Source organism: Triticum urartu, chromosome 1A (assembly GCF_056163025.1).
Source record: "Triticum urartu cultivar PI428250 chromosome 1A, HENAU_Tu73, whole genome shotgun sequence".
NCBI lineage: Eukaryota > Viridiplantae > Streptophyta > Magnoliopsida > Poales > Poaceae > Triticum > Triticum urartu.
Genome location: NC_141873.1, coordinates 261,897,810 through 261,908,509, shown reverse-complemented (window position 1 = coordinate 261,908,509; position 10,700 = coordinate 261,897,810). Strand labels below are relative to the sequence as shown.

Genomic DNA, 10,700 nt, shown 5'->3' with positions numbered 1-10,700 from the left:
GAAGAAGTTTGCTCTCACTATTCCGAATGAGGAGAATTTTGCTTATGTGGAGAGTAGTAAAATTTCTATGCTCATAGATCATGAAAATAATGCTTTATGTGATGATTATATTGTTGAACTCATTCATGATACTACTGAAAATTATTATGGAGGAATACATGTTTGTAGGAGTTGCAATAATATCAAGTTTCCTCTCTAAATGCTTAAAGTTTTGAAGTTATACTTGTTTTTCCTTCCTATGCTAGTTGATTCTTGTTCCTATAAATTATGTGCTCACAAAATCCCTAGGCATAGGAAGTGGGTTAGATTTAAATATGCTAGTTGTGACGCCCTCGATTCAATCGTACACTAATTATACACGCAAATGTGTACGATCAACATCAAGGACTCACGGGAAGATATCACAACACAACTCTAGACACAAAAATAAAATAATACAAGCTTTATATTACAAGCCAGGGGCCTCGAGGGCTCTAATACGTAAGCTCGAATACACAAGAGTCAGTGAAAGCAACAATATCTAAGTACAGACATAAGTTAGACAAGTTTGCCTTAAGAAGACTAGCACAAAAGCAACATTGATCGAAAAGGCAAGGCCTCCTGCCTGGGAGCCTCCTAACTACTCCAGATTGTCAGCGGCCATCACGTAGTAGTAGGCATCAATGGTGTCGTCTGGCTCCTGGGATCCGTCATATGGTCGCAACAATCGGATATAGCGGAAAAAGAGGTAGCAAAGCAACCATGAGTACTCATCCAAAGTACTCGCAAGACTTACATCAGATCTAAACTAAGTATGTATCTGTATCAAAGGAAATGGGTTGTATCTGTGGACTAAACTGCAGAATGCCAGAAGAGAAGGGGAAAGTGATACGTCTCCGTCGTATCTATAATATGTTTGATATGTTTGATTCCTTGCAATAGTTTTGCGATATAAATATGATGATATTAGAGCCATGCTAGTGGGTAGTTGTGTATTGTAGAAATACTTGTGTTGAAGTTTGTGATTCCCGTAGCATGCACGTATGATGAATCGTTATGTGATGAAGTCGGAGCATGATTTATTTATCGATTGTCTTCCTTATGAGTGGCGGTCGGGAACGAGCGATGGTCTTTTCCTACCAATCTATCCCCCTAGGAGCATGCGTAGTACTTTTTTTCGATGACTAATAGATTTTTGCAATAAGTATGTGAGTTCTTTATGACTAATGTTGATTCCATGGATTATACACACTCTCACCCTTCCACCATTGCTAGCCTCTCTAGTATCGCGCAACTTTCGCCGGTACCTTAAACCCACCATATATCTTCCTCAAAACAGCCACCATACCTACCTATCATGGCATTTTCATAGCCATTCTGAGATATATTTCCATGCAACTTACATCGTCATCATATACATGACTTGAGCATTCATTGTCATATTGCTTTGCATGATCGTAAGATAGCTAGCATGATGTTTTTATGGCTTGTCCGTTTTTTGATATCATTGCTACGCTAGATCATTGCACATCCCGGTAAACCGCCGGAGGCATCCATATAGAGTCATACTTTGTTCTAGACATGGAGTTGTAATATTGAGTTGTAAGTAAATAAAACTGTGATGATCATCATTATTAGAGCATTGCCCCAGTGAGGAAAGGATGATGAAGACTATGATTCCCCCATAAGTCGGGATGAGACTCCGGACTTTACAAAAAAAAGAGGCCAAAGAAGCCCAACTAAAAAAAGAGAGGCCAAAGAAGCCCACCAAAAAAACAAGAAAACAAAAAATGAGAGAAAAAGAGAGAAGGGGCAGTGCTACTATCCTTTTCCACACTTGTGCTTCAAAGTAGCACCATGTTCTTCATATAGAGAGTCTCTTGAGTTATCACTTTCATATACTAGTGGGAATTTTCATTATAGAACTTGGTTTCTACATTCCGATAATGGACTTCCTCAAATGCCCGAGGTCCTCATGAGCAAGCAAGTTGGATGCACACCCACTTAGTTTCAGCTGGAGCTTTCATACACTTATAGCTCTAATGCATCTGTTGCATGGCAATCCCTACTCACTCACATTGATATCTATTGATGGACATCTCCGTAGCCCATTGATACGCCTAGTTGATGTGAGACTATCTTCTCCTTTTTGTCTTCTCCACCATCATATTCTATTCCACCTATAGTGCTATGTCCATGGCTCACCCTCATGTATTGCGTGAAAGTTGAAAAGGTTTGAGAACGTCAAAAGTATGAAACAATTGCTTGGCTTGTCATCGGGGTTGTGCATGATGTGAATATTTTGTGTGGTGAAGATAGAGCATAGCCAGACTATATGATTTTGTAGGGATAACTTTCTTTGGCCATGCTATTTTGAAAAGACATGATTGCTTTATTAGGCTTGAAGTATTATTGTTTTTATGTTAAATGATAGACTATTGCTTTGAATCACTCGTATCTTAATATTCATGCCATGATTAGATATGCGATCAAGATTATGCTAGGTAGCATTCCACATCAAAAATTATCTTTTTTTATCATTTACCTACTTGAGGACGAGCAGGAATTAAGCTTGGGGATGCTGATACGTCTCCGTCGTATCTATAATTTTTGATTGTTCCATGCCAATATTCTACAACTTTCATATACTTTTGGCAACTTTTTATACTATTTTTGGGACTAACATATTGATCCAGTGTCCAGTGCCAGTTCCTGTTTGTTGCATGTTTTTTGTTTCGCAGAATATCCATATCAAACGGAGTCCAAACGGGAAACTGTCAGAGATTTTTTTGGAATATATATGATTTTTGGGAAGAAAAATCCACACGAGACGGTGCCCGAGGTGGCCACGAGGCAGGGGGGCGCGCCTGCCCCCATGGGCACGTCCCTGACCCTCGTGGGCCACCCGTAAGGCGGTTGATGCCCTTCTTTCGCCGCAAGAAAGCTAATATCCGAATAGAGATCGTGTTAAAATTTTAGCCCAATCGGAGTTACGGATCTCCGGGAATATAAGAAACGGTGAAAGGGAAGAATCAGGGAACGCAGAAACAGAGAGAGACAGAGAGACAGATCCAATCTCGGAGGGGCTCTCGCCCCTCCCTTGCTATGGAGGCCATGGACCAGAGGGGAAACCCTTCTCCCATCTAGGGAGGAGGTTAAGGAAGAAGAAGAAGGAGGGGCTCTCTCCCCCCTCGCTTCCGGTGGCACCGAAGTGCCACCGAGGGCCATCATCACCGCGATCTACACCAACACCTCCGCCATCTTCACCAACATCTCCATCACCTTCCCCCCTTTATCTACAGCGGTCCACTCTCCCGCAACCCGTTGTACCCTCTACTTGAACATGGTGCTTTATGCTTCATATTATTATCCAATGATGTGTTGCCATCCTATGATGTCTGAGTAGATTTTTGTTGTCCTATCGGTGGTTGATGAATTGCTATGATTGATTTAATTTGCTTGTGGTTATGTTGCTGTCCTTTGGTGCCCATCATATGATTGTGCGCGTGGATCACACCCTAGGGTTAGTTGTATGTTGATAGGATTATGTATTGGAGGGCAAAAGTGACAGAAGCTTCAACCTATCATAGAAATTGATGCATACGGGATTGAAGGGGGACCAATTTACCTTAATGCTATGGTTGGGTTTTACCTTAATGAACATTAGTAGTTGCGGATGCTTGTTAATAGTTCCAATCATAAGTGCATAGAATTCCAAGTCAGGGATGACATGCTAGCAGTGGCATTTCCCACATAATACTTGCTATCGATCTAGTAAAGTAATCAATTGCTTAGGGGCAATTTCGCAACTCCTACCACCACTTTTCCACACTCGCTATATTTACTTTATTGTTTCTTTATCTAAACAACCCCTACTTTTTATTTACGTACTCTTTATTATCTTGCAAACCTATCCAACAACACCTACAAAGTACTTCTAGTTTCATACTTGTTCTAGGTAAAGCGAACGTCAAGCGTGCGTAGAGTTGTATCGGTGGTCGATAGAACTTGAGGGAATATTTGTTCTACCTTTAGCTCCTCGTTGGATTCGACACTCTTATTTATCGAAAACTGTTGCGATCCCCTATACTTGTGGGTTATCAGAAAGCCTAGCCTATCGAAGACTAGCATCTTCAAGCATGTTGCAGCATATAGAAGAGCACAGATCAACATAATGTAAAGTAGTAGTAGTGTTATCAACCTCGGCCAGAGATCTTTTCTCGACTCCCTGCGAGAAAGCAATCCCAAAACCATACTATCCAGTTATCACCTCAAGTATCCAGTTCTAGTTGTAGCGATCGGGATACAACTCCAAGTGTCCGTTACCGTAGGACAGGCTATCGTTAGATGTTTTCTTCCCTGCAGGGGTGCACCAACTTACCCACCACGCTCGATTAACTCCGGCCGGACACACTTTCCTGGGTCATGCCCGGCCTCGGCCAAACAATACGCCGCAACCCGACCTAGGCTTAATAGAGAGGCCAACACACCGGACTAAACCTATGCCCCCAGGGGTCATGGGCCATCGCCTTGGGAACTCCTGCACGTTTCGTGGGTGGCCGGTGAGCATACCTAGCTACCTCCTTAAAAAGGTAGGTGTTTACCAGTCCAACCCAGCGCACGGCGCTCAATCGCATGACGTCTATTAAGCTTCGGCTAATGCATATGACGCAAAACGCCCATACAATACCCACGTGATGGTTAGTGCTATCAGGCCAGAGGCCCCTCGGATCAAATATCCAAACCGCTAGTGTGTTGGTAGTGCGGTCACGATCAGAGACTCACGAAAGATGTGACACCGTCGCCCCGTTTCGAGTACTTGCGGCAAGGGTTAAGAATGCCCGGCCACGCCTCGTAAGTATCTCGTGGGCACCTTCCAGGTCAACCAAACTCCACATCACTCGCTATTAAGATCGCGCGGGTACCCCTCAGGGCCGACCCGTCTTTCGTAACATGGTTCAGTGTAAAGTCATAGTAACCATAGTAACTGTGTGTCCAAAAATCAAGGGGAAAAACCCGAGGAATCACCCCCGGTGAATTCCACTCGATGTAATCATCAAGGTGAATGTAAGAGGATCCACCCTCGAGGTTCACACTTGAGGGGTTGCACGACAGAGCCATATCGGAAATGGTTAAGGAGAAAATCACCCTCAAGGACCACGACTGAATAGCTACACTGCAGAGATCTCATCAAGGGTGATGTAAGAGGTTCCACCCTCGGCACTCGATGGTAACTCTGCAGAGTCGTACAACTAGTGAGGGTGATGTGCGGTATCGGGGCCTGGACGTCGATCACGTCGATCGAGTCATCGAACATAAAGCGGGGCAACTAGGACAAAGTGGGGGCCACTGATGGATCACTAACCAACCTATACTAAGCAGTTTAGGATAAGCAGGTAAGATAACAGTAAGCAGGTTACAAAAGTAGGCTATGCATCAGAATAGGATCATACAGAAAGCAGTTCCAATGCAAGCATGGGAGGGAAAGAAATAGGCTATACCAGAATGCTCAAGGGGGGTTTGCATGCCTGGTTCCTCAGACGAGAAGGACGGGTCGTCGGTGACGTAGTCGATCACCGGGACCTTAGCAGCGGTCTCGGGGTCTACCGAAGAGAAGAGGGGGAAGAAACAGTAAATACAGAGCAAACAAGTGCAATACTATGCATGACAAGACAAAAAGTGGTGTTAGGGGTGTTCTAACGTGGCACTACACGCTACCGGCGAAAGGGGGATAACATTCGGGAAAGTTTTCCCGAAGTTTGCATTTTCGGACAGATGATCCGGAGGGGAAAGGTTCGATGTTCGCTATGCTAGGGGCATGTGAGAGATGAACGGAGAGCGTATTCCGATTCGTCTCGTCGTTCTGAGCAACTTTCATGTATAAAACTTTTTCATCCGAGCTACGGTTTTTATATGAATTTCTAAAGTTTTAACCAATATTCTAGAAAACCCTGAAATTTTGCTAAGTCTGAGAATTCGACAGTTTTTTTAAACATCATTTGGCTGTTTTCAAAAGACTACAACTATTGTTCTGTACATCCCATGAGTTAGTGCCTTATATCAATTTTGAGTACTTTTCTATGATCTACATGTTAGTACCAATTACAACCATATTAGAGTTCATTTGCTTGAACATCAAGAGCACTAAAGTAGCTATGAAAAATAAACTGTTTTTCGGTTTTTCTATTAACAGAACATAGACTTTTGTCATTTTCATTGCATTTAATCCTTACACCTTTTGAATTTGATCAAATGGAACATTTTGAACCTTGTCAAATGTACTACCCACACATATTTATTTTAGCTATGTTAGGTTTGGTTTAGTTGCTGTTTTGAGGCTGTTCAGAGGGCTAATCAACGTAGGAGTAGCAAAGCTAGCTACTGCTACAGTAACAGTTACTGTAGCAGAGCAGCAGAGGAGCAACGGCAGGGGGGCATGACCACACTCTACACACACACACAACACGCACGCACACACGGCATACACACACACGGCACACACACACACGACACACACGCACGACTCACGCACACACACGGCAAGAACATGGCCATGTACACGGGCCTTGACGGCCATGGCCAGGAGCGGTGGCAGCAAGTGGATAGCAGCAACTAGTAGCAATAAACGTCAGGAGCAAGCAGCAGCACACAGCTTCAGTACGTAGCACGCATCAGCAGCAGTATGCTACGCATCTAGCAACGGCAGTAGCACAGCCGCATCAGTACGCGAGCAGCATCAGCAGCGCAAGGAGAGGGAGTAGCAGGGCGAGCGCGGGAGCAACGGGCGGCATGGGGGGCGCAGCGACCACACGCGCGGGCGGACGCGCGGAGGTGCTGCCGAGACGAGCTTCAGGCGGCAGCACGACAGTAGCAGGAGGAGAGCAAGAAGCAACGGCAGTCAGCGGCAACGGCGGCGAGAACGCGGGCGCAGACGACATCGGCAGGTGGGCACGGGCGTGAGCGCGACCGGGCACGGACAGGGGAGCCCAGGCGCTAGTGCGAGCGCGGCGAGCTCTGGCCATGGCGGCTACGTTCGGGGAGGCGTCTACCACGATGGACTGAAAGGGAAAACAGGGGGAATCGACGTGGTGCTCACCGGGGAGGACGCAGGCGAGCTCGAGGGGGGTTGGGGACGTCCGGAGTAGCGGGATCTGACGACGGACGACGACCACCGTGGCGGAGAAGACCGACGATGGCGACGTGATGCGGCCCCCCCGGTCCTATCCAGAAGGCGCGACGAGGGAGACAACAACGGTGAGGCTCTTGGACGTCTACTCAGGCGACAGGGAGAACGCTGGCCAGGACTACGACGACGGCCATGGCGGCTGCACACTCGGGCGCGTCCAAATCGACGATGGTGAGCGAGGGAGCAAGGGGAATGGAGCTAGGGTTTGTCCCAGGGATTCGGGGTGGCCTCCTTATCCCCCAGAGGAGCCGTGGGATGGCCTCCACGGCGCCATCGGTGGCCATGGTGGCCTGGATGGCCGCCACGATCCCGCCCGTGTACAGGAGGTAGTAGACGAGGGGAGATGGGCTGGGCATCCTACTTTTGGTAATTGGGCCAAACGTGTACCATGGTTCTTTATGGTTCTTTCTATTCTTTTTTTTTGTTATAAGTAGCTATGTCCTCTAAAAAGTTTAGTGATCAAACGAATTCTGTTAATTATGAAACTTTGCATGAAATTCCAGCGCAAGATTATTGATCCACGAATAAGTCTCTAGAATATTCGGAAAAGGATAATTATTTTTTGAATTCAAAAAGGCCAAGTTACGTGTTGTTGGACCACTTTAAATATTTCTAGGGACATTTGTAATTCAAATTAAGTTGATTTCTTCATGAAAATAGTTAGTGAATATTTACAATCAGACGAACATTTTTTTATTTACGGTTGGGAAAAATATTATTTTTACTTTATTTTAAATTTGAGTTTGACTTGAATTTTGATCAGGTGACCATTGGCTTAGTAAAAAGGTGATGACATGGCATCATTAGGGGGAGATTACTATAGCATGATTATCGGGGTGTTACACTAGTCATATTCTTCATGATGCTCTCTTTATGTTTCAATTCTTATCTTTTTTGTGCGTCATTGAAATCATCATGCCTAGCTAAAAGGCATTTAAAGAAAAGCGTTTGTTGGGAGACAACCCAATATTCACCCTTACTGTTTTGTGTGTTTACATGATTAAGCTACTGCAGTAATCATGTTTTATAGCTTTTGTTTCAATAAAGTGCCAAGTAAGACTTGGGTGAAAGTTAATGTGATCTTGTTGTAAAAAATAGAAACTTTGCGCTCACGAGATTAGCTGTCATTTTTTACAGAAGAGTGCGATTGAGTTGATTTTTTCATCAGAAGATTAATAGACAAATTCCTCATGTCCGCCAATTTATTTCATAATTTTTGGAGTAGCAGAAGTATGGTTGTTGTTCAGATCATTACAGACTGTTCTATTTCTGACAGATTCTGTTTTCATTGCATAGCTTGCTTGTTTTTTAGTTTCTATGGCTTATATTTCTCAATATAAATTGTAGAAATGATTTGGCACAGTAGGCATTGTGTGAGAAAAATTATGAACCTTGTCTTTGACAGTACCAAAGTGAACGGTTTACTCTTTATCATACTAACCTATCTCACGAAGTTCTGTTAAGTTTTGTGTGATTGAAGTTTTCAAGCTTTGGGTGAGACATCGATATGAGGAGAATAAGAAGTGGAAAAACCCTAAGCTTGGGGATGCCCAAGGCACCCCAAGGCAATATTCAAGGAAGACTCAAGTGCCTAAGCTTGGGGATGCCCCGGAAGGCATCCCCTCTTTCGTCTTCAAAACTATCGATATACCTTACTCGGAGCTATATTTTTATTCGTCACATGATATGTGTTTTGCTTGGAGCGTATTTTAAATTTTACTTGCTGTTGGAATAAAATCATTGGATCTGCAATCTTGAGTGAAAAAGAATCCTCCCATGGCTAGCTAATTATTTGACTACCCAGTATTCTTCACTTATATCTTTTTGGAGTAGTTTGTCATTTACACACGTGCTTCACATATATCCTATGAGTAAATGGTTGAATGAATTGAATATCATAAATCTGAATTTATAAATGTTTCATATGCTTACAACATGGGGAGTAATGGCTTCACAGATAATAAGTATAGGTAGTAAACTTATTGGAAGTTAGCAAACACAAAATTGGCCACTTGAACAATTCATGAAAGAATATTGAAGGAAGAGAGATTTCACATATAAATATACTATCTTGGACATCTTTTGTAATTGTGAGCACTCATTAAAATATGACGTGATGAAAAATTGATGTTGGACAAGGAAGACAACTTAATGGGTTATGTTTTCTTATATTCGAAACGTTATATTGTCTTGGATCATCCAACATGTTGAGCTTGCCTTTCCCCCTCATGCTAGCCAAATTCTTTGCACCAAGTAGAGATACTACTTGTGCTTCCGAATATCCTTAAACCCAGTTTTGCCATGAGAGTCCACCATATCTACCTATGGATTGAGTAAGATCCTTCAAGTAAGTTGTCATTGTTGCAAGCAATAAAAATTGCTCTCTAAATATGTATGATCTGTTAATGTGGAGAAAATAAGCTTTATATGATCTTGTGATGTGGAAGAAATAAAAGCGATGGACTGCATAATAAATGTCCATATCACAAGTGGCAATATAAAGTGATGTTCTTTTGCATTAAGATTTTGTGCATCCAACCATAAAAGCGCATGACAACCTCTGCTTCCCTCTGCGAAGGGCCTATCTTTTACTTTTATCTTCTACCCTTATACAAGAGTCATGGTGGTCATCACCTTTCCTTTTTACACTTTTTTCTTTGGCAAGCACTTTGTGTTGGATCGATCCGGATATATATATATATATCCACTTGGATGTAGGTTCTCATAAATTATTATTGTTGACATTACCCTTGAGGTAAAAGGTTGGGAGGCGAAACTATAAGCCCCTATCTTTCTCTATGTCCGATTAAACCTTTGAACCCATAAATATCACATGAGTGTTAGCAATTGTGAAAGATTAAATGATAGTTGAGTATGTGGAGTTTGCTGAATCAAAGCTCTCACATAGACCCTTCCCGAAAATAAGATGAATTGCAATTGTTTGATGACTAAGAGCACGGTTTGTTAGTTTTCAAGAAAGTTTATGATCTATACTTTAACATGTGAATAGCCTGTTCCTTGATCATGAGAAGTTTCATGAGTTGAGCTACTGTTATGATACATAATGATGCTAGAAAAAGTGATTGGAACTATCATTGATGAAACTTATGCACTTGCTAGCATTCACACTTCATAAATTATTTCTTTTACCATTTACCTACTCGAGGACGAGCAGGAATTAAGCTTGGGGATGCTGATACGTCTCCAACGTATCTATAATTTATGAAGTACTCATGCTATTATATTATCCATCTTAGATGTTTTACATGCATTTATATGCTATTTTATATGATTTTTGGGACTAACCTATTAACCTAGAGCCTAGTGCCACTTTCTGTTTTTCCTTTGTTTTTGAGTATAGCAGAAAAGGAATACCAAACAATGTCCAATTTACGAGCCAATTTTTGATGGATTTTTATGGACCAGAAGAATCCCCCGAAGTAAAAGAGTTGGGTCAGAAGAGTCCCGAGCCGTCCACGAGGGTGGGGGGGGCACCCCCTGGGCGTGGGCCCCTATCTCATGGACGACTCGGAGA

The 10,700-nt window shown here is 43.0% G+C and overlaps 1 long non-coding RNA gene across 1 annotated transcript; it reads right to left on the bottom strand.

The window, feature by feature from the left end:
• Positions 1-427: 427 nt before the first annotated feature.
• On the bottom strand, positions 428-8,025 carry LOC147990783 (uncharacterized). Its single transcript, XR_015600893.1, has 3 exons — positions 7,076-8,025; positions 5,481-5,582; positions 428-679 (listed from the first exon to the last, which is right to left on the bottom strand). It is a non-coding gene; the product is annotated as an uncharacterized LOC147990783 (long non-coding RNA).
• Positions 8,026-10,700: the final 2,675 nt, after the last annotated feature.